This window comes from Bombina bombina, chromosome 1 (genome assembly GCF_027579735.1).
Source record: "Bombina bombina isolate aBomBom1 chromosome 1, aBomBom1.pri, whole genome shotgun sequence".
Lineage (NCBI taxonomy): Eukaryota > Metazoa > Chordata > Amphibia > Anura > Bombinatoridae > Bombina > Bombina bombina.
Window position 1 is genome coordinate 855,464,439 of NC_069499.1, and position 20,678 is coordinate 855,485,116.

Here is a 20,678-nt window from a genome sequence, read left to right on the forward strand (position 1 = left end):
GATACCAATACCAAAGCTTTAGGACACGGATGAAGGGAGGGAACAAGACAGGTAACCTAAACGGAAGGCACCACTGCTTGCAAAACCTTTCTCCCAAAAATAGCCTCCGAAGAAGCAAAAGTATTGAATTTGGAAAATTTGGAAAAAGTATGCAGTGAAGACCAAGTCGCTGCCTTACAAATCTGTTCAACAGAAGCCTCATTCTTGAAAGCCCATGTGGAAGCCACAGCTCTGGTGGAATGAGCTGTAATTCGTTCAGGAGGCTGCTGTCCAGCAGTCTCATAAGCCAATCGGATGATGCTTTTCAGCCAGAAGGAAAGAGAGGTAGCAGTTGCTTTCTGACCTATCCTCTTACCAGAATAGACAACAAACAAGGATGATGTTTGTCTGAAATCTTTAGTTGCTTGTAAATAAAATTTTAAAGTACGAACCACATCAAGATTGTGCAATAGTCGTTCCTTCCTTGAGGATGGATTAGGACACAGAGAAGGAACAATGATTTCCTGGTTAATATTCTTATTAGAAACCACTTTAGGAAGAAAACCAGGTTTGGTACGCAAAACTACCTTATCTGCATGGAACACCAGATAGGGTGAATTACACTGCAAAGCAGATAATTCTGAAACTCTTCGAGCAGAAGATATAGCTACCAAAAACAAAACTTTCCAAGATAATAACTTAATATCTATGGAATGTAAAGGTTCAAACGGAACCCCTTGAAGAACTGAAAGAACTAAATTTAGACTCCATGGAGGAGCCACAGGTTTATAGACAGGCTTGATTCTGACTAAAGCCTGTGCAAATGCTAGAACGTCAGGTAAATCTGCCAGACGCTTGTGTAACAAGATAGACAAAGCAGATATCTGTCCCTTTAAGGTACTAGCTGATAACCCTTTCTCCAATCCTTCTTGGAGAAAAGACAATATCCTTGGAATCCTAATCTTACTCCACAAGTAACCCTTGGATTCACAACAACAAAGATATTTCCGCCATATCTTATGGTAAATTTTCCTGGTGACAGGTTTTCTAGCTTGGATCAGAGTATCTATGAATGATTCAGAGAACCCACGCTTGGATAGAATTAAGCGTTCAATCTCCAAGCAGTCAGCTGCAGAGAAACTAGATTTGGATGCAAGAATGGACCCTGTATTAGAAGATCCTGCCTCATTGGCAGTGTCCATGGTGGGACAGATGACATGTCCACTAGGTCTGCATACCAAGTCCTGCATGGCCACGCAGGTGCTATCAGAATTACTGAGGCCTTCTCCTGTTTGATTCTGGCTATCAGCCGAGGGAGAAGGGGAAACGGTGGAAAGACATAGGCCAGATTGAAGGACCAATGCGCTACTAGAGCATCTATCAAAGCCACCTTGGGGTCCCTGGACCTGGATCCGTAAAGAGGAAGTTTGGTGTTCTGACGGGACGCCATCAGATGCAACTCTGGAATGCCCCAAAGCTGAGTCAGCTGAGCAAATACCTCCGGGTGAAGTTCCCACTCCCCCGGGTGAAAAGTCTGACGACTTAGGAAATCCGCTTCCCAGTTGTCTACTCCTGGGATGTGAATCGCAGATAGGTGGCAAGAGTGATCCTCCGCCCACCTGATTATCTTGGTTACTTCCTTCATCGCTAAGGAACTCTTTGTTCCTCCCTGATGATTGATGTATGCTACAGTCGTGATGTTGTCCGACTGAAATCTGATGAACTTGGCCGCCGCTAGCTGAGGCCAAGCCTGGAGCGTATTGAATATCGCTCTCAGCTCCAAAATGTTTATCGGGAGAAGGGACTCTTCCCGAGACCATAGGCCCTGAGCTTTCAGGGAGCCCCAGACCGCGTCCCAGCCTAACAGACTGGCGTCGGTCGTTACAATGATCCATTCCCGGTCTGCGGAAGCACATTCCCTGAGACAGGTGATCCTGAAACAACCACCAGAGAAGAGAATCTCTGGTTTCCTGGTCCAGTTGGATTTGAGGAGACAAATCTGCATAATCCCCATTCCACTGTTTGAGCATGCACAATTGCAGTGGTCTAAGATGAATGCGAGCAAATGGGACTACGTCCATTGCTGCTACCATTAATCCGATAACCTCCATGCACTGAGCTACAGATGGCCGAGGAATTGAATGAAGAGCTCGGCAAGTACTTAGAAGCTTTAACTTTCTGACCTCCGTCAGAAATATTTTCATTTCTACCGAGTCTAGTAATGTTCCCAGGAAGGGAACCCTTGTGAGTGGGGACAGAGAACTTTTTTCGGTGTTCACCTTCCACCCGTGAGACCTTAGAAAGGCCAGAACAATATCCGTATGAGCCTTGGCTCTGGGAAAAGACGACGCCTGAATCAAGATGTCGTCCAGATAGGGTGCTACTGCAATGCCCCGCGGTTTTAGAACCGCTAGAAGGGACCCTAGCACTTTTGTGAAAATTCTTGGAGCGGTGGCCAACCCGAAGGGAAGGGCCAAAAACTGGTAATGCTTGTCCAGAAAAGCGAACCTTAGGAACTGATGGTGATCTTTGTGGATAGGAATATGCAGGTACGCATCCTTTAGATCCACGGTAGTCATCTATTGACCTTCCTGGATCATCGGTAAGATTGTCCGAATGGTCTCCATCTTGAAGGATGGAACTCTGAGGAATTTGTTTAGAATTTTTAGATCCAGGATTGGTCTGAAAGTTCCTTCCTTTTTGGGAACCACAAACAGGTTTGAGTAAAAACCCAGTCCTTGTTCTGTAATTGGAACTGGACATATCACTCCCATCTTGATTAGATCTTCTACACAGCGTAAGAACGCCTCTTTCTTTGTCTGGTCTGAAGACAGACGAGAAATGTGGAACCTTCCCCTTGGAGGAAGGTCCTTGAATTCTAGAAGATATCCCTGAGCAACTATCTCTAATGCCCAGGGATCAGGAACATCTCTTGCCCAAGCCTGAGCAAAGAGAGAGAGTCTGCCCCCTACCAGATCCGGTCCCGGATCGGGGGCTACCCCTTCATGCTGTCTTAGTAGCAGCTTCAGGCTTCTTGGCCCGTTTACTCTTGTTCCAGCCCTGCAAAGGCTTCCAGGTTGCCTTGGGCTGTGAAGTGTTACCCTCCTGCTTTGCGGTTGCAGAGGTTGAAGCAGGACCGCTCCTGAAGTAGCGAAAGGAACGAAAATTAGCCTTGATTTTAGCCTTAAAAGGCCTATCTTGCGGGAGGGCATGGCCCTTTCCCCCAGTGATATCTGAAATAATCTCTTTCAACTCTGGCCCGAAAAGGGTCTTTCCCTTGAAAGGGATATTCAGTAACTTAGTTTTAGACGACACATCTGCCGACTATGATTTCAGCCAGAGTGCTCTGCACGCCATGATGGCAAAACCAGAATTTTTAGCCGCTAACTTTGCTAATTGCAAAGCGGCATCTGTTATAAAAGAATTAGCCAGCTTTAGAGCTTTAATTCTATCCATAATTTCGTCATATGAGGTCTCTGTCTGGAGCGACTCCTCCAGCGCCTCAAACCAGAAAGCCGCTGCAGTAGTCACAGGAATAATGCAGGCAATAGGTTGGAGAAGGAAACCTTGTTGAACAAATATTTTCTTTCGTAAATCTTCCAATTTTTTATCCATAGGATCTTTGAAAGCACAACTGTCTTCAATTGGTATGGTTGTGCGCTTGGCAAGTGTTGAAATTGCCCCCTCTACCTTAGGAATCGTCTGCCATGCGTCCCGCCTGGGATCAGTTATACAGGGAGTGCAGAATTATTAGGCAAATTAGTATTTTGACCACATCATCCTCTTTATGCATGTTGTCTTACTCCAAGCTGTATAGGCTCGAAAGCCTACTACCAATTAAGCATATTAGGTGATGTGCATCTCTGTAATGAGAAGGGGTGTGGTCTAATGACAACACCCTATATCAGGTGTGCATAATTATTAGGCAACTTCCTTTCCTTTGGCAAAATGGGTCAAAAGAAGGACTTGACAGGCTCAGAAAAGTCAAAAATAGTGAGATATCTTGCAGAGGGACGCAGCACTCTTAAAATTGCAAAGCTTCTGAAGCGTGATCATCGAACAATCAAGTGTTTCATTCAAAATAGTCAACAGGGTCGCAAGAAGCGTGTGGAAAAACCAAGGCGCAAAATAACTGCCCATGAACTGAGAAAAGTCAAGCGTGCAGCTGCCAAGATGCCACTTGCCACCAGTTTGGCCATATTTCAGAGCTGCAACATCACTGGAGTGCCCAAAAGCACAAGGTGTGCAATACTCAGAGACATGGCCAAGGTAAGAAAGGCTGAAAGACGACCACCACTGAACAAGACACACAAGCTGAAACGTCAAGACTGGGCCAAGAAATATCTCAAGACTGATTTTTCTAAGGTTTTATGGACTGATGAAATGAGAGTGAGTCTTGATGGGCCAGATGGATGGGCCCGTGGCTGGATTGGTAAAGGGCAGAGAGCTCCAGTCCGACTCAGACGCCAGCAAGGTGGAGGTGGAGTACTGGTTTGGGCTGGTATCATCAAAGATGAGCTTGTGGGGCCTTTTCGGGTTGAGGATGGAGTCAAGCTCAACTCCCAGTCCTACTGCCAGTTTCTGGAAGACACCTTCTTCAAGCAGTGGTACAGGAAGAAGTCTGCATCCTTCAAGAAAAACATGATTTTCATGCAGAACAATGCTCCATCACTCGCGTCCAAGTACTCCACAGCGTGGCTGGCAAGAAAGGGTATAAAAGAAGAAAATCTAATGACTTGGCCTCCTTGTTCATCTGATCTGAACCCCATTGAGAACCTGTGGTCCATCATCAAATGTGAGATTTACAAGGAGGGAAAACAGTACACCTCTCTGAACAGTGTCTGGGAGGCTGTGGTTGCTGCTGCACGCAATGTTGATGGTGAACAGATCAAAACACTGACAGAATCCATGGATGGCAGGCTTTTGAGTGTCCTTGCAAAGAAAGGTGGCTTTATTGGTCACTGATTTGTTTTTGTTTTGTTTTTGAATGTCAGAAATGTATATTTGTGAATGTTGAGATGTTATATTGGTTTCACTGGTAAAAATAAATAATTGAAATGGGTATATATTTGTTTTTTGTTAAGTTGCCTAATAATTATGCACAGTAATAGTCACCTGCACACACAGATATCCCCCTAAAATAGCTATAACTAAAAACAAACAAAAAACTACTTTCAAAACTATTCAGCTTTGATATTAATGAGTTTTTTTGGTTCATTGAGAACATGGTTGTTGTTCAATAATAAAATTAATCCTCAAAAATACAACTTGCCTAATAATTCTGCACTCCCTGTAGGGAACATTTTCTTAAAGATAGGGGGGGGGGGACAAAGGGTACACCTGATCTTTCCCACTCCCTATCCACAATGTCCGCCACCCTCTTCAGGATCGGAAACGCATCAGTGTATACAGGGACTTCTAGGAATCTGTCCATTTTACACAATTTCTCTGGGACCACCATGGGGTCACAATCATGCAGCGTAGCTAATACCTCCTTAAGCACTACGCGGAGGTGTTCCAGATTAAATTTAAACGCTAGGGAATCTGATTCTGCCCGCTGAGAAATCTTTCCTGCATCTGAAATTTCTCCCTCGGACAGCACATCCCTCACCGTCATTTCAGAGTGTTGTGAGGGTACAACAGATAAACCTTCCAAAGCTTCTGATTGCTCATACTCTGTTCTTAAAACCCAGCTATCATGCTTTTTAGGAAAAACTGGCAGTTTGGATATAAATGCCGCAAGGGAATTATCCATGACTGCTGCTAATTGTTGTAATGTAATAGGGACCATTGCGCTAGAGGTACTAGGCATAGCTTGCGCGGGCGTGACTGGTGTCGACACATGGGGAGAGGAAGGTGGACTATCCTCATTACCTTCTGTTAAAGTATCATCTTGGGCTACATTTTTAAGTGAAACAACATTATCTTTAAAATGCATAGATACATTAGCACACTTTAAACACAAATGTAAAGGGGGTTCCACCATGGCTACTAAACACATAGAGCAACGTCTATCTGAAGGCTCAGACATGTTAAACAGACTTAGACAGCAGTTAAAGACTGAAAAATACAATTTGAGAAAAAAATGGTACTGTGCCTTTAAATAATAAAAGCGCACACTTTTTTACTAAATGTTCAAAAATGATCCAATCTTTCTGAAAATTTCACCACACGATCTTAATGCTTGGTAATGGTTGCACAGCAAATATCAAGTTAATTAACCCCTTAATGCCCGAACCGGAGCAACCTAAAGCTGACAACCGGTTAGCAAACTACAGCACCATGCCACAGCAATCTGCTGTGGCCCTACCTTGCCCCTGGGGATTAGTTGATGAAAAATAAGCCTCTATGAAGTCCTCAAGAAGTTTTAGGACCCTCCACGTGAAGCTGCATGAAGCTGTCTGTAAAATGAAGAGCGCAACTGAGGCGCGAAAATTAGGCCCCCTCCCTCTCCACTCCGGAGTTGTGGGGCCTTCAAAACCCTAAATAGGTGTCCAAAATACTGCCATGTGGAATAAAAACCCCAAATAACACTCCAAAAGTGATAAAAAACATGTATAGTGATTATATTTTACTAAAAAATAATCGATTGCCCTTTAACAGTGTCCACCAGTCATTTAGCCCTGTTAAATAAGCCTTCCTTCTATACTGAGTCTCAGAATATGGCTTACCTTCCCCACATGGGGATTCTTGTCAGTCTTTTAGCATTACTAAGTCTTGACTAGAAAAAGATGACTGAACATACCTTGTAGCAGTTAAGCCTGCAAACTGTTCCCCCCAACTGAAGATTCCTTGGTACTCCTCAGTCCTGCGTGTGAACAGCAGTGGATTTTAGTTACAACATGCTAAAATCATTTTCCTCTCAGCAGAATTCTTCATCACTTTCTGCTACAGAGTAAATAGTACAACCGGCACTATTTCAAAATAACAAACTTTTGATTGAAGATATAAAAACTACAAATCTAACACTACATTCACTTTACCCTCCCGTGGAGATGCTACTTGTTAGAACGGCAAAGAGAATGACTGGGGGGCGGAGCCTGAGGGGGAGCTATATGGACAGCTTTGCTGTGTGCTCTCTTTGCCACTTCCTGTAGGGAATGAGAATATCCCACAAGTAAGGATGAATCCGTGGACTGGATAAACCTTGTAAGAGAAATTCCCTATTTCTAAGTAGAACGCAGGAAACAGACATAACTAGTACCCACAACAGGCCTGTCATCTAGGATACAACATATCTCTCAGAACACGTTCGTTCTAAAAGGAAAACTTCTTAAGTTTCAGCAAAGCTAGAACAACTGAGACATCAAATTAATTAAGCTCTAAGGCTTAAAATGTCCTCTAAATATAGGGGGAACTATCACCCGAATAGAAAAACTATAAGTTTCCACCGGAAGACTCCAACCTCTCGACCATCAAAGTCGATAGGGACAAAAATCCCATGCGATGAAACGTCTTTCTAAGAAGAGTTTCTAAAATAATCCAGAGCTCAAAAACAAAACAAAACAAAAGGAGATCAAGACAAGGAATGTTCCATCCTTGTCTTGATCTCCAGATAATCCAGAGCTCAAAAACAAAAGCTATCTGGTACAAACCGAAAGTAAAAGGCTGAAAAAGGAGTTTGAAAAGCAAAAACAGACCCTGCCTGTTATACAACACACTCCCCATAGAGCCTGGAGCTGGGATTTTAAATAAACGATTAAAAAAAAGGAGATCAAGACAAGGAATATTCCATCCTCCACTCGTCTAGTCAAAATAATCATCCGATTTAGAAAACAGAGATTCAACTGACGGAGCAGTCCTGAAAATCTGTAACATCACCAAAACCTCTCTCAGAAGTAAACGCAGACGTGCCAATCTAAATCTAAATGCTAAGGCCTCCTCAGACTGAGTACCCAAGTCAGAAGACTCTGACTCTGGAGGTTTTACCTCTAAAACCTCAGAGGGAACCACATCCCCAGAGGACTGATCAGACAGCAAATGGCATCGGGCAGTAGAGCACGGACTAACCCTTCGCTTATGCGTAGAAATAGGCAACCTTGCTAAGATCGAAGAGAATGCTATGCGGAAGCGCCTAGTAACCTCTGGTGGAAACAAACCTCTTACCGGGGAAGGGGGAGTCGAAATTTGGGAAAACTATGTATGTAGGAACAGAATAAAGGGAACACACATCGCTGGGCAAAGAATCCTCAGAGGCGGACGGCTCAGTGGTCCAACATCTCAACAATGGTTGATGATAACACTCTATTGCTGCATACAGAACATAACTGAGCGGGCTGGATTACCCTGGCCTCCTCACAATATACACAGGTATCAAATTCTGCATCAATGGGATCCCCCTCTAAAATTCCAGAATCCTCCATAACTCGTCTATATCAAATTATAGAAAGGAAATACAACTGGCACCTTACACCCCCAATGGCTGGGGCACTCACCTCCTCCTATGACTAAGACATCTGGTCAGGAATCTGAATCGGTAAAGAAAAACATGACCGTTCCTGGTCACATGGTGCTCATGCAGGACCTGCCCCTGCTAAGAAATAAAGTGCACCATCTTCTCTAAAGAAAACTGTGCAGCTCTCCAAATAAAAGAACCTGTATGTTCTGTATCAGCCTAAGAGTCCAAACGTTCTTACATATAAGCAGTCGAAATCACATAAGACCCCCCTCAGGATATATTAACCCTTGATTCCATAAAGATAAAGGAGTCCCACTGAGACTCTGTCTTCTATCATTAATATGAGTGTAAAGTAATGAAACTATCTTACCAGAATCTTTGCCGCAGAACAGTAACATGGTCCTTCAAGTTTGACAGATTGTAGCAGCGCTTCTAACATGGACTTGAGTGAAGAAAGCAGGCAACGAAACTTGTCAACGCTGACTGCTTAAGGAGATATTAATATGAGTCTGGATGGGTTCGCAGAAAGACTCTCCCTGTATCTCCAGACTCTAACTTTCTTAAAACTCCAGTCCCATCTCAAAGAGTACTACCCTCCATAAGGAACTACTCCGAAATCTTCTGACACATCTCTGCCAACCTCCTGTGATAAAAGTCAAAGAATGACTGGGGGATGAGGGGAGTGGGGGAGGTATTTAAGCCTTTGTCTGGGGTCTCTTTGCCTTCTCCTAGGGGGCCAGGTTCTGTATTTCCCACAAGTAAGGAATGAAGCCATGGACTCTCCGCATATTAAGATGGGAATTGTATTCTCTATCCGAATAATGAAAGAAAAATTATAAAATTGAATTTTTTATGGAAGTTATAAAAAAAATGATTTTAGCTTTTCATTCCCAAGCAACAATGAAGCTTGAGAATTACTGCTATTTTTAAAGAATTAAAGCTGGGAAAATCCCAGTGGATCCATCTTCAGAAAAAGTGGCTTTGTACAATATTATCAACTGTAGCTTTTTATTAAAATGCCAGTGTGAGGAATTATATATGAAAATATTTTTTTCTATTGTAAGTACAAAAATAAAGTAAAAACATGAGTCTACACACCACATGGAAAATCCTTCACAGAGGTGCAGACAGGCCAATCACAGGCATTACTGCAACAGCTTATCTTGATCACTAGTGAAACGGCTTTCAGTAGTCCCAGAATAAATAAAAACCATAATCAATTAGAAACAATCTTTTTTTGATTAAAACATTAGAAGGACACTAAAAACTAAAAATAAATTTCATGCACCTCCCTTTAAATATGGGTGCTGCCATGTGGGAACTTACATTGAAGGAGAGTTACTGCAGGTGTGCAACATCAGCACTGGAATGTAGTGAAAGCTAGATTTCAACATGGTTGCACCCATGACTAAAGGGAGATGGGGAATAATTAACAACATCAACTAACATTATAAGGATAGTCATACATTGTATAATAAGACTGGCATGATCAAAGTCAGCATTTATTCATGTGAGGCTTTTAGCGATCATGTTAAATATTCAAAAACTGTATAAAGTGTTGTGACACTTTATATTTTGTCAAAAGGTAAAATCCTAGCACACAGGAGTTGTGTCTTAACAATTACCACCTGATGTTAATACCATTAGTATGGTCCTACTAGTGTATCTACTAATGTTTCTGTTAGAGCTTTGTAAGACGAGTTGCTGAAAACTTTCCATGAGCCCCATTGCAGCAAAGTTGAATATTTTTAACAGAACAATACAGCACACACTGGTAAGATTTTCTGAAACCAAATTATTTTCATCCAAAGCTATGCCCAGGAAAACCTACACATTCAAGAGACAAATATATCAAGCTAACATCACTGCAGAATACATTATCTGCATCCACAATTTAAAGCCCAGATAACCCAGAAACATCTTACCCAAGTAAGCAAAAGCTTCCTCAAAAGACCATTGGCAAAGTGTGGTCTTCAAGGGAGACCAGTCTAAAAATTTTGCATGGGCAGGGTAACGGAAAATTTCAAAGTATAAGACTGAAGAAACATTTTGTTGATTGCAAATCAAATATTTTCAGTTCTATTTTTTTTTTTTTTTTTTATAATATTTTTATTGAGAACTTCACACATCACAACAACCAAAACAGCTATTTAAATTTTACAGTTAAATAATCCGCGTATCAGGCGGTTCTGTTATGGCTCCTTGTTCCAAACTCGAGAATCAAAAAAAAAAGAAAAAAAGAAATAAAAATTGTCGCCGTTATAACTGCCCGCACGGCATTCTGTGATAGGGGGAGATGGGGAGAGTAAAAAAAAAAAAAACATGGAAGAAAAAGAACCATCACCGAAAAACAAAAGCCGGAATAAATCTACGAGCTGCCTGTATAGTGTCGTAGTCCCGAACCCCTTCTGCATGTTTTACAGCCAATCGACCGGGAGAACCTCACCCACAACTAGCGTCATGAAATTTATGTTCTTCTTCAAGGGAAGAACAAATTGAATCTGGTCCTGCTGGGGCCAGGATAAAATTACCCTTTTCCACTTGTCAAAGAAGAGCCTCACGGCTTTTTCCGACCCCCCGGATAAATACTGCCTTTCTGAAATCATTTGTACCTTGATCAAATTGGAGAACTCGCATACCGTCGGGGCCTCGTGAGCGCCCCATTTGCAAAATATCATATGCCGGGCGGCCAAAATGAACTTGTTAATTAATTGTCCCTCTCCTTTATTACACCCATATTCTTTTAGAAGAAAAATATCTCTTAAATGAAACACACTCTCCTCTTGCAAAAACCTGTTCACCCAGAATTGTATTTTGCACCAGAACTGTTGAATTATGGGACAATCCCATATACAATGTAGTAGATCCGCACCTGCTTTCTGACATTTAAAGCATTTCCCCATATCCCCGTTTTTTACCCATTTACTCATCCTCTTTGGGGTTAGATAAAAATTGTTTAAAAGTTTAACTTGCGATTCTTTCCAACTTATTACTCTAGTGGCCGCGTCTGCTAATTTGATGCTGCGTTCACTCTCTTCGGATTGTACCGAATTGATATACTTAATAAGAAACATTCTCCTTTTATTAATGTTTTCTTTCCCAGATATGTTTAGTAGAAGTTTGTACCAATTTGATATAGATCTTCTCCCGCCCGCATATAATTTCACTCCTGAATCAATTCCTGGATCCCACACGATTCTGTGTGTTTGCAGAGCTTTTAAAAGATAACTCCTGGCTTGTAAGTAAGCAAAGAATGTATTCTTAGGTAACCGAAACTGCTCAGCCAATGTTGCAAATGTATGTATCACTTGCCCATCATCCTGAACTAACTGAGAAAAATAACGTAACCCTCTCTGTGCCCAGATTTTGAAAACCGAGTTGTCATTAATCCCTGGGATAAAATCAGGGGTACCACTGAGTGGCAAATATTTAGATAAGTGAAAATCCTGACCTACTAATCCACAGAATTTCTGCCATGCCTGAACCACATAGGCAAAGGTTAACAACGTACTGACATTGCTTGGAAGTCTCCTGAATGGGTGATGTAATATTGACTTAAGATCAAAAGGTTTTACCAGCATGGATTCCAAATCAAAATAGGTCACATAATTCTCTTCTGTTACCCAGTCTATGCCAAATTTCAGGAGGGCTACTATGTTATATCTGACAATGTCTGGCAGGGCCAACCCTGCAAATCTTTTGCTTTGAGCAAGTTTCTCAATGGCTATACGGCTTTTCTTCTTGTTCCATAAAAACTGCGCACACGCTCTATTATATCTAGCAACATCTCTTTTATTAATTAATAATGGTAGGTTTTGCATTAGGAACAATAACCGAGGGAAGGCAATTGTTTTTATCAAAACAATTTTTGCAGAAAGCGATAAGTATTGTATGTTCCAGTTACCTAATCTACCCGCTAGACTATCAAAAAACTCTGAGTAATTGAGATTATACCATTCTTTGGGATTATTACTTATTTTAATACCTAAATAGTTTAGCGATTTAACAACTTTAAGGCCATGTTGTGCCAAGCTCGTTCTTGTCTGGTGTATCCATAATAGCTCTGACTTTTCCTTATTAATTTTGTATCCAGAAAAGGAAGTAAAATTGTTAATAATTGCCAAACATCTAGGAATACTCTCTTTGGTGTTTTGTAAAAATAACATAATGTCATCAGCATACAGAGAAGTTACAATACTATGTTCCCCACATACTATTCCCTTTAATTCTTGCCTGAGTTGGACCGCCAATGGCTCTAGAGCTAAATCAAAAAGTAAGGGCGAAAGTGGGCAGCCCTGTCTCGTGCCCCTTTGGAGAGTTATAAACCGAGATAATTCACCGTTAACCAACAGTTGGGAGCGTGGATTAGTATATATCCTTTTAATCATCTGAAATAGGTTTCCATCAAAACCAAATTTCTTGAGAGACATAAATAAGTGATCCCAAATTATGGAATCAAACGCTTTCTCTGCGTCTATCGTAAGCATAGCTAAGTCTGATTGTGAATTTTTCTTTAGTGTCTGTGAAATGTTAAAGTAATGATCCAGGATAACTAACACCCTACGCATATTCCTAACCGGGTTTCTCCCTGGAATGAATCCTGATTGATCACTGTGTATTAGTTTGCCTATCCCTTTCTTTAATCTCTCTGCAATAATGGCGGTGAAATCGCCATTATTGCAGAGAGATTAAAGAAAGGGATAGGCAAACTAATACACAGTGATCAATCAGGATTCATTCCAGGGAGAAACCCGGTTAGGAATATGCGTAGGGTGTTAGTTATCCTGGATCATTAATTTAACATTTCACAGACATTTCAGGAGTGAAATCGGTCGGTAAGACCCCAATTCATCCGTTGCTTTCCCTTTCTTGTGAATTAAAGTCACAGTTGACTCCGTAAAGTAAGGTGATTTTAGATTCCCCTGTACAAAATAACTATTATAAAGTTCCACAAGTGTACCTGAAATGTCATTCTTGATAATTTTGTAAAACTCTGCCGGTAATCCGTCCGGCCCCGCGGCTTTATTGGTTTTAATTTTGTCTATCATGTTTTTAATTTCATCCTCCGTTATTGGGGAATTCATCCGATTTAATTCTTCTTTATCTATAGTTGGAACCTGGATCTTTTGCCAGAAATCCGACATTCTTAACTTATCGCTATCTTTCTTCGAGTACAGTTCCTGTATCTCTGTTGTGTGGGTGAGCGCTTTAGACCCTTCCTTGACAAGTGGAATTACGTTGCTTTTTTCCTATAATTGATTAGCTTTGCCAAATGTTTGGTGGCTATCCCCTGAAATCCTTGACAGAATGCCCTTATTCGTGTGTCTTCCCTTGCCCCTTTTTCTCTCAGGAATGTCTCACGTTCTTGCTTAGCTGCTTTATAACGCTTCCAGGAGGAGCTATTTGGGGAGGCCACATACCGCCTGTATGTATTTTTACGTTGGTTCGCAAGTTGAATCTCTCTTTCTGTTAGCCTCCTCTTCCTTGTAACCATATAATTTTTAACCTCACCTCGCATCACTGCTTTCCCTGCTTCCCATAATATTTCTGGACTGCTTACCCCCGGGCTATTCTGACTAAGATACGCCCTCCATCGTTCGGATAAGAAATTCCGGAATTGTTCATCTAAGAACATATATTTAGGAAAGCTAAATGAATTACTACTTCTGCCTTTGCTTATCTGATCTTCGAGCTTCAAACTTATTATCGCATGGTCTGAAATAATTATCTCCTCGATATGTGTCACTATTCCCAAGGTCAGTAGCCTTTCATCAATAAGAAACATATCTATGAGTGAAAAATTATTGAATGTTGTGGATTCGCAAGAAAAAGCACGCTCATCCGGATGCTGCACACGCCATATATCTCTTAATTTAAGTGACTTTGCAAACTCTTGTAAGAGCTTTGCCTCTCTATTGTGTTTCCTAACAGCCCGTGATCTTAGCCTATCAATTTCTGGGCACATCGTCGCATTAAAGTCACCGGCCATCACTATGTTTTGTCCTAAATATTTAGCCACTTTCTTTTTTATCGTATCCCAAAAATCTGGCTCAGTTTCATTTGGGGCATATATGTTACAAAAAGTCCACAACCTCTTATTAATTTCAACTTGTACAACTATATATCTCCCGCTTGGGTCTAGCATTTGATTCTTTATCACATATGTAAGATTTTTGTTAAAAATTATGGCTACTCCGCGTTTCCTACTATTGCAAGGAGTTGCTATGATTTCAGCAATCCAATTAGTATGCAGTTTATTTATTTCCGCCTCTTTCAAATGCAGCTCTTGCAAAAAAATAACGTCTGACTTTTGGCGCTTTAACAATCTAAGCACATTTTTCCTTTTACTAGGGGAGGTGATACCTCCTACATTCCAAGATACACATTTAAACATTTAAAAAAAAGAATTTTTATTATAAAAACCATTATCAGATACCTTAATCTTCTTCCTACCTTCCCTGATGTGAGGACTACTCTAACCATTGCCTTTTCCAAGTGTTCTACCACACCTGCTGTTCCCTGGCGGTCACCCAGCCCGGTATTGACCAGGCCCAGCCCTGCTCCACTTCCGAGATCATACGGGATCGGGTGTTCAAGGCCGCTTATGGGTAGACCTGTAATACACAGAACGAGCTTATTTCGTCTCAAGGCACACATATAAGCAAAAGAGGGGGATACTGGAGAAATAAAACAGGGAAGAAGAAGAAGAAGGAGAAGAAAAAGGAAACGAAGAGTGGGAAGATAGAGAAAAAAAGAAAGAGAAAAACAAAAAACAAAAAAAAACACACAGGGAGCCCCCATCCCCCCGCTGCAAACAAAATAACTGACAAACACATTGTACATCTACCATTTCCAAATTACTGCATAAACATAGGCATTCTATCATAATACAATACCCTTTTCTATACAATATTGTTTAGCTTCTGTTGGTGTATTCAATACAGTCACACTCCCCTCTGAAAGGATTACAATTTTAGCTGGATATCTCATATTAGCCTGAATCCCTGCTTTAATTAAGCTAGAACAGTAAGGCGCCATTGCCTTTCTCTTGGAGGAGGTCTCCATTGAGAAGTCCTGAAACAGATAGACAGGCCTCATACCTATCTTGAACCCTGGAAGTTTCCTATAATGTCTCATGATCTCTATTTTATGTTGGAAATTCAAATATTTAATTATTACCATCCTGGGGCGCTGATTACCTTCTTGTGAATCCCTTATTCCTCCTGTCCTGTGAGCTCTTTCTACGTGAATTTTTTCTACCAGCTGCATCCCTAACAATTGAGGTAAGGTGACTGAAGCAAACAATACTAGATCTGAATATTCGCTGGATTCAGGTAGGCCAACTATGAGAATATTGTTCCTACAAGACCTGTCTTCCAGATCTTCTATTTTAGATTGCATCATTTTAATTTTACTCTCATAGTTGGCCCACGTGGTGTCTAGTGTTTTGTCTATCCTCAACTACTGAGAGTCTTTCTTCCACTTCTAAAATCCTATTTGAAAAAGATCTAATCTCAGTGGAAAGAGTGGCTATCTCTTTTTTGACTGAGTCAAATTGTGGTAAAAGCATTTCTGCAAGTTGATTGAGTGTCAACTGTTTCTCCGTACCAGGTAACTGGGGATCCATATTGTCCTCAGTACCTATCTCTTGGGCAGATTTAGACTTTTTGTCTCTCTTAGGGGGCATTGTGGGGGACCTAACTTTCAGATTAGGGATATATCTCTCCATGAAGTGTGTGGTACTGTAATAATGTGATTGAGGGTTTGATTTAATTGTGATTATAAGAAAAAAAGAAAAAAAAGTGATTCAGACCACTTCAACTAAACCAGAGTGGATCATGTGCACTCTAACTAATGGTGCCTAAAGTTCTATTGCAACTGTGGTTGCAAGTGTAATGCGTTTTACTGGTGTAATTAAAAAAGAATAAATGAACTCCCCCTACGGAGTCCAAGTGGGGCTACTAATGCCTATATGTTCTATTATGTGGTATGTGAAATACTAAATAAAATGAGCGTACCTAACTATCTCGCTACATCCCCTCTCTCCCTGCGACTCAGCACAGAATGTTCACGCTCCCCTACAACCTTGAACAGAATAATAAAGCCAGTAATCTGCCCCAGTTATCCAGCACTTTCTGACTGTCTTCCTGTCTACAACTGATTGGCTCAACCTATAAAACAGTTATTGTAATCCTAAGTGCCCTGTTCCCTTTCTGGACTGACCAGCTCACTTTACTAACTCCTCAGTATCCTTTTTCCTTGACTCTGTAATTTATTAACCTGTACAGTGAAGCAAGGTATTTCTGCTGACTAAAAGAAAAACAACAACGACCGGACTCAGTCAACCTAAACAGATGTTATAACCACCTGGGAAATATCTACAAGTGATATGATCAGAATCTTGCCTTGCCAGCATGCATAATAATTAAAACCAAGAGCGGCACAATAAATGCATCAGTTAACAATTGTCACAGTGATAACTTTAATAATTTGCTGTTCTCTCAGTCCATATGTGTAGTTGGATGAATTTACTATTAGTCCTTTAGTTATCTCCAGATATTGAGATTTCTATGTAAGTAATTTCCTATTCTTACACAGAGCATAGATCTCTCATTACATAAACTTCCAATGATGTTTCCCTTCTCCTCAAAGTCAATGCCCCTTACTCTTCAGGGCGCAGTTTAAAGGAAATCAGACTTCCTGTTAACAAAGTGGTTGCAGGATTAACTCTTTCCTCCTCCCATCCCAATGTTGCAGCCAGAGTCCCGCTATATAACTGTGTAAAAGCAATGAAAAATAAAGCCAACTCAGTATGGAGTCCCCAACTACTTTTCTCCTCACTTGGCCTTTTATAAGCCTTCTTGGGTTTCTCTAATTTGCTACAAAATAACTGCAGATTCTCCACAAACAATTCCACTGATCTGCTCTGGCCTTAGCGTTCCCTGAGAGCTCTGTGTCTTATAAGCGCAACTTTCCAAACTGACTGCCTTTTACCACCTCCAGGCTTTATGTCTTAGCTTAGTACGTTGATACGGTAGTGGATTATCATAATTCTCCAGCAGTCCTGACACAACCAAGTACCTAACAGCGCTGAGCGGAAAGTAAATAAAACGGTCACTCTTCATCCCTCATTATAACATAGCTCTTTGCTGCCAATACCCTTTTCAATTCATAAGCAGGCACACAGACGAACGCTTCAAACACCACTGTCTTCAAAGGCTATACTTGCATGGTCTGCTGTTCGTCTGCCGTCCTGCAGCCTTGTCAAAAGTTTGTCTCCTCTGCCATTTGCCTAGGTCCAGTCGAGACACCTCCCGTCTGTTCCCAGGCTGTCGACTTGTCTGCGCGGCTGTTACCACGCCACCCCCTCACAGGGGTGTGTTCCGGTAATGGTGCAGTCCGTTGGTATGGGTACAGCGTCTATTGGGGGAACTTCGTCATCCGACCGCTGCCGCTCTCCAGTGTAGCTGTTGGTGTTGTGTGTGTGACCGAGGCTGATACCATTCAGCTGGATATCAGTATATGGGACTTCCTTTGCCGTATTGTGTTCTCCCCAAGCCGGTCTCTCACTCCAGACAATAGGAGAGTTTCAGCGGGCTCCGTTGATAATCGTCTCTCTCTCACCGAGCTCTAGCGTGTACTCCTGTTACACGCTCCACCCACAGGAAGTCCCTCAGCTAGCTTTTCAGTTCTAATTTGTCAATCAGAGTTCATGTAAGGAGATGGCAGCATGAGAGGCTGCTGCCACACAGTGTGTAAAACCTAAAATTTCAATATGGTGCAGCAAATACTAAGGTGTTGGGATGCTTTGCCTATTTTGCAGTAGGTGACTTGTACAAGGTCAACTATCACTTGGGCCAAGGAAAACATAATTTATGCTTACCTGATAAATTCCTTTCTTCTGTTGTGTGATCAGTCCACGGGTCATCATTACTTCTGGGATATAACTCCTCCCCAACAGGAAATGCAAGAGGATTCACCCAGCAGAGCTGATATAGCTCCTCCCCTCTACGTCAGTCCCAGTCATTCGACCAAGAATCAACGAGAAAGGAGTAACCAAGGGTGAAGTGGTGACTGGAGTATAATTTAAAAGATATTTACCTGCCTTAAAAACAGGGCGGGCCGTGGACTGATCACACAACAGAAGAAAGGAATTTATCAGGTAAGCATAAATTATGTTTTCTTCTGTTATGTGTGATCAGTCCACGGGTCATCATTACTTCTGGGATACCAATACCAAAGCAAAAGTACACGGATGACGGGAGGGATAGGCAGGCTCATTATACAGAAGGAACCACTGCCTGAAGAACCTTTCTCCCAAAAATAGCCTCCGAAGAAGCAAAAGTGTCAAATTTGTAAAATTTGGAAAAAGTATGAAGCGAAGACCAAGTTGCAGCCTTGCAAATCTGTTCAACAGAGGCCTCATTCTTAAAGGCCCAAGTGGAAGCCACAGCTCTAGTGGAATGAGCTGTAATTCTTTCAGGAGGCTGCTGTCCAGCAGTCTCATAGGCTAAACGTATTATGCTACGAAGCCAAAAAGAGAGAGAGGTAGCAGAAGCTTTTTGACCTCTCCTCTGTCCAGAATAAACGACAAACAGGGAAGAAGTTTGGCGAAAATCTTTAGTTGCCTGCAAGTAGAACTTGAGGGCACGAACTACATCCAGATTGTGTAGAAGACGTTCCTTCTTTGAAGAAGGATTTGGACACAAGGATGGAACAACAATCTCTTGATTGATATTCCTGTTAGAGACAACCTTAGGTAAGAACCCAGGTTTAGTACGCAGAACTACCTTGTCTGAGTGAAAGATCAGATAAGGAGAATCACAATGTAATGCTGATAACTCAGAGACTCTTCGAGCCGAGGAAATAGCCATTAAAAACAGAACTTTCCAAGATAACAATTTCATATCAATGGAATGAAGGGGTTCAAACGGAACACCCTGTAAAACGTTAAGAACTAAGTTTAAACTCCATGGCGGAGCAACAGTTTTAAACACAGGCTTGATCCTAGCTAAAGCCTGACAAAAGGCCTGGATGTCTGAATTTTCTGACAGACGCCTGTGTAACAAGATGGACAGAGCTGAGATCTGTCCCTTTAATGAGCTAGCCGATAAACCCTTTTCTAAACCTTCTTGTAGAAAAGACAATATCCTAGGGATCCTAACCTTACTCCAGGAGTAACGTTTGGATTCACACCAGTATAGGTATTTGCGCCATATTTTATGGTAAATCTTTCTGGTAACAGGCTTCCTAGCCTGTATCAGGGTATCAATAACCGACTCAGAAAAACCACGTTTTGATAAAATCAAGCGTTCAATTTCCAAGCAGTCAGCTTCAGAGAAGTTAGATTTTGATGTTTGAACGGACCCTGTATCAGAAGGTCCTGTCTTAGAGGTAGAGACCAAGGCGGACAGGATGACATGTCCACTAGATCTGCATACCAAGTCCTGCGTGGCCATGCAGGCGCTATTAGAATCACAGATGCTCTCTCCTGTTTGATTTTGGCAATCAATCGAGGAAGCAGCGGGAAGGGTGGAAACACATAAGCCATCCCGAAGTTCCAAGGTGCTGTCAAAGCATCTATCAGAACCGCTCCCGGATCCCTGGATCTGGACCCGTAGTGAGGAAGCTTGGCGTTCTGGCGAGACGCCATGAGATCTATCTGTGGTTTGCCCCAACGTCGAAGTATTTGGGCAAAGACCTCCGGATGAAGTTCCCACTCCCCTGGATGAAAAGTCTGGCGACTCAAGAAATCCGCCTCCCAGTTCTCCACTCCCGGGATGTGGATTGCTGACAGGTGGCAAGAGTGAGACTCTGCCCATCGAATTATCTTTGATACTTCCATCATTGCTAGGGAGCTTTTTGTCCCTCCCTGATGGTTGATGTAAGCTACAGTCGTGATATTGTCCGACTGAAACCTGATGAACCCCCGAGTTGTTAATTGGGGCCAAGCCAGAAGGGCATTGAGAACTGCTCTCAATTCCAGAATGTTTATTGGAAGGAGACTCTCCTCCTGATTCCATAATCCCTGAGCCTTCAGAGAATTCCAGACAGCGCCCCAACCTAGTAGGCTGGCGTCTGTTGTTACAATTGTCCAGTCTGGCCTGCTGAATGGCATCCCCCTGGACAGGTGTGGCCGATGAAGCCACCATAGAAGAGAATTTCTGGTCTCTTGATTCAGATTCAGAGTAGGGGACAAATCTGAGTAATCCCCATTCCACTGACTTAGCATGCACAATTGCAGCGGTCTGAGGTGTAGGCGTGCAAAAGGTACTATGTCCATTGCCGCTACCATTAAGCC

The 20,678-nt window shown here is 42.0% G+C and overlaps 1 protein-coding gene across 6 annotated transcripts in view; it reads right to left on the bottom strand.

The window, feature by feature from the left end:
- CHD9 (chromodomain helicase DNA binding protein 9) overlaps nt 1-20,678 on the bottom strand; it is a 648,673-nt gene that overhangs the window by 509,034 nt on the left and 118,961 nt on the right. For 4 of the 6 annotated variants that reach the window (XM_053699510.1, XM_053699505.1, XM_053699506.1 and 1 more), the window contains exon 2: nt 14,831-14,991. The exons of 1 other annotated variant lie outside the window; for it this stretch is intronic. The gene's annotated coding sequence lies outside the window, so the exon portion shown is untranslated. Of the gene's footprint in view, nt 1-14,813; nt 14,992-20,678 lie in introns of all 6 variants that reach the window. One more of the 6 variants, XM_053699502.1, reaches the window with a different exon arrangement.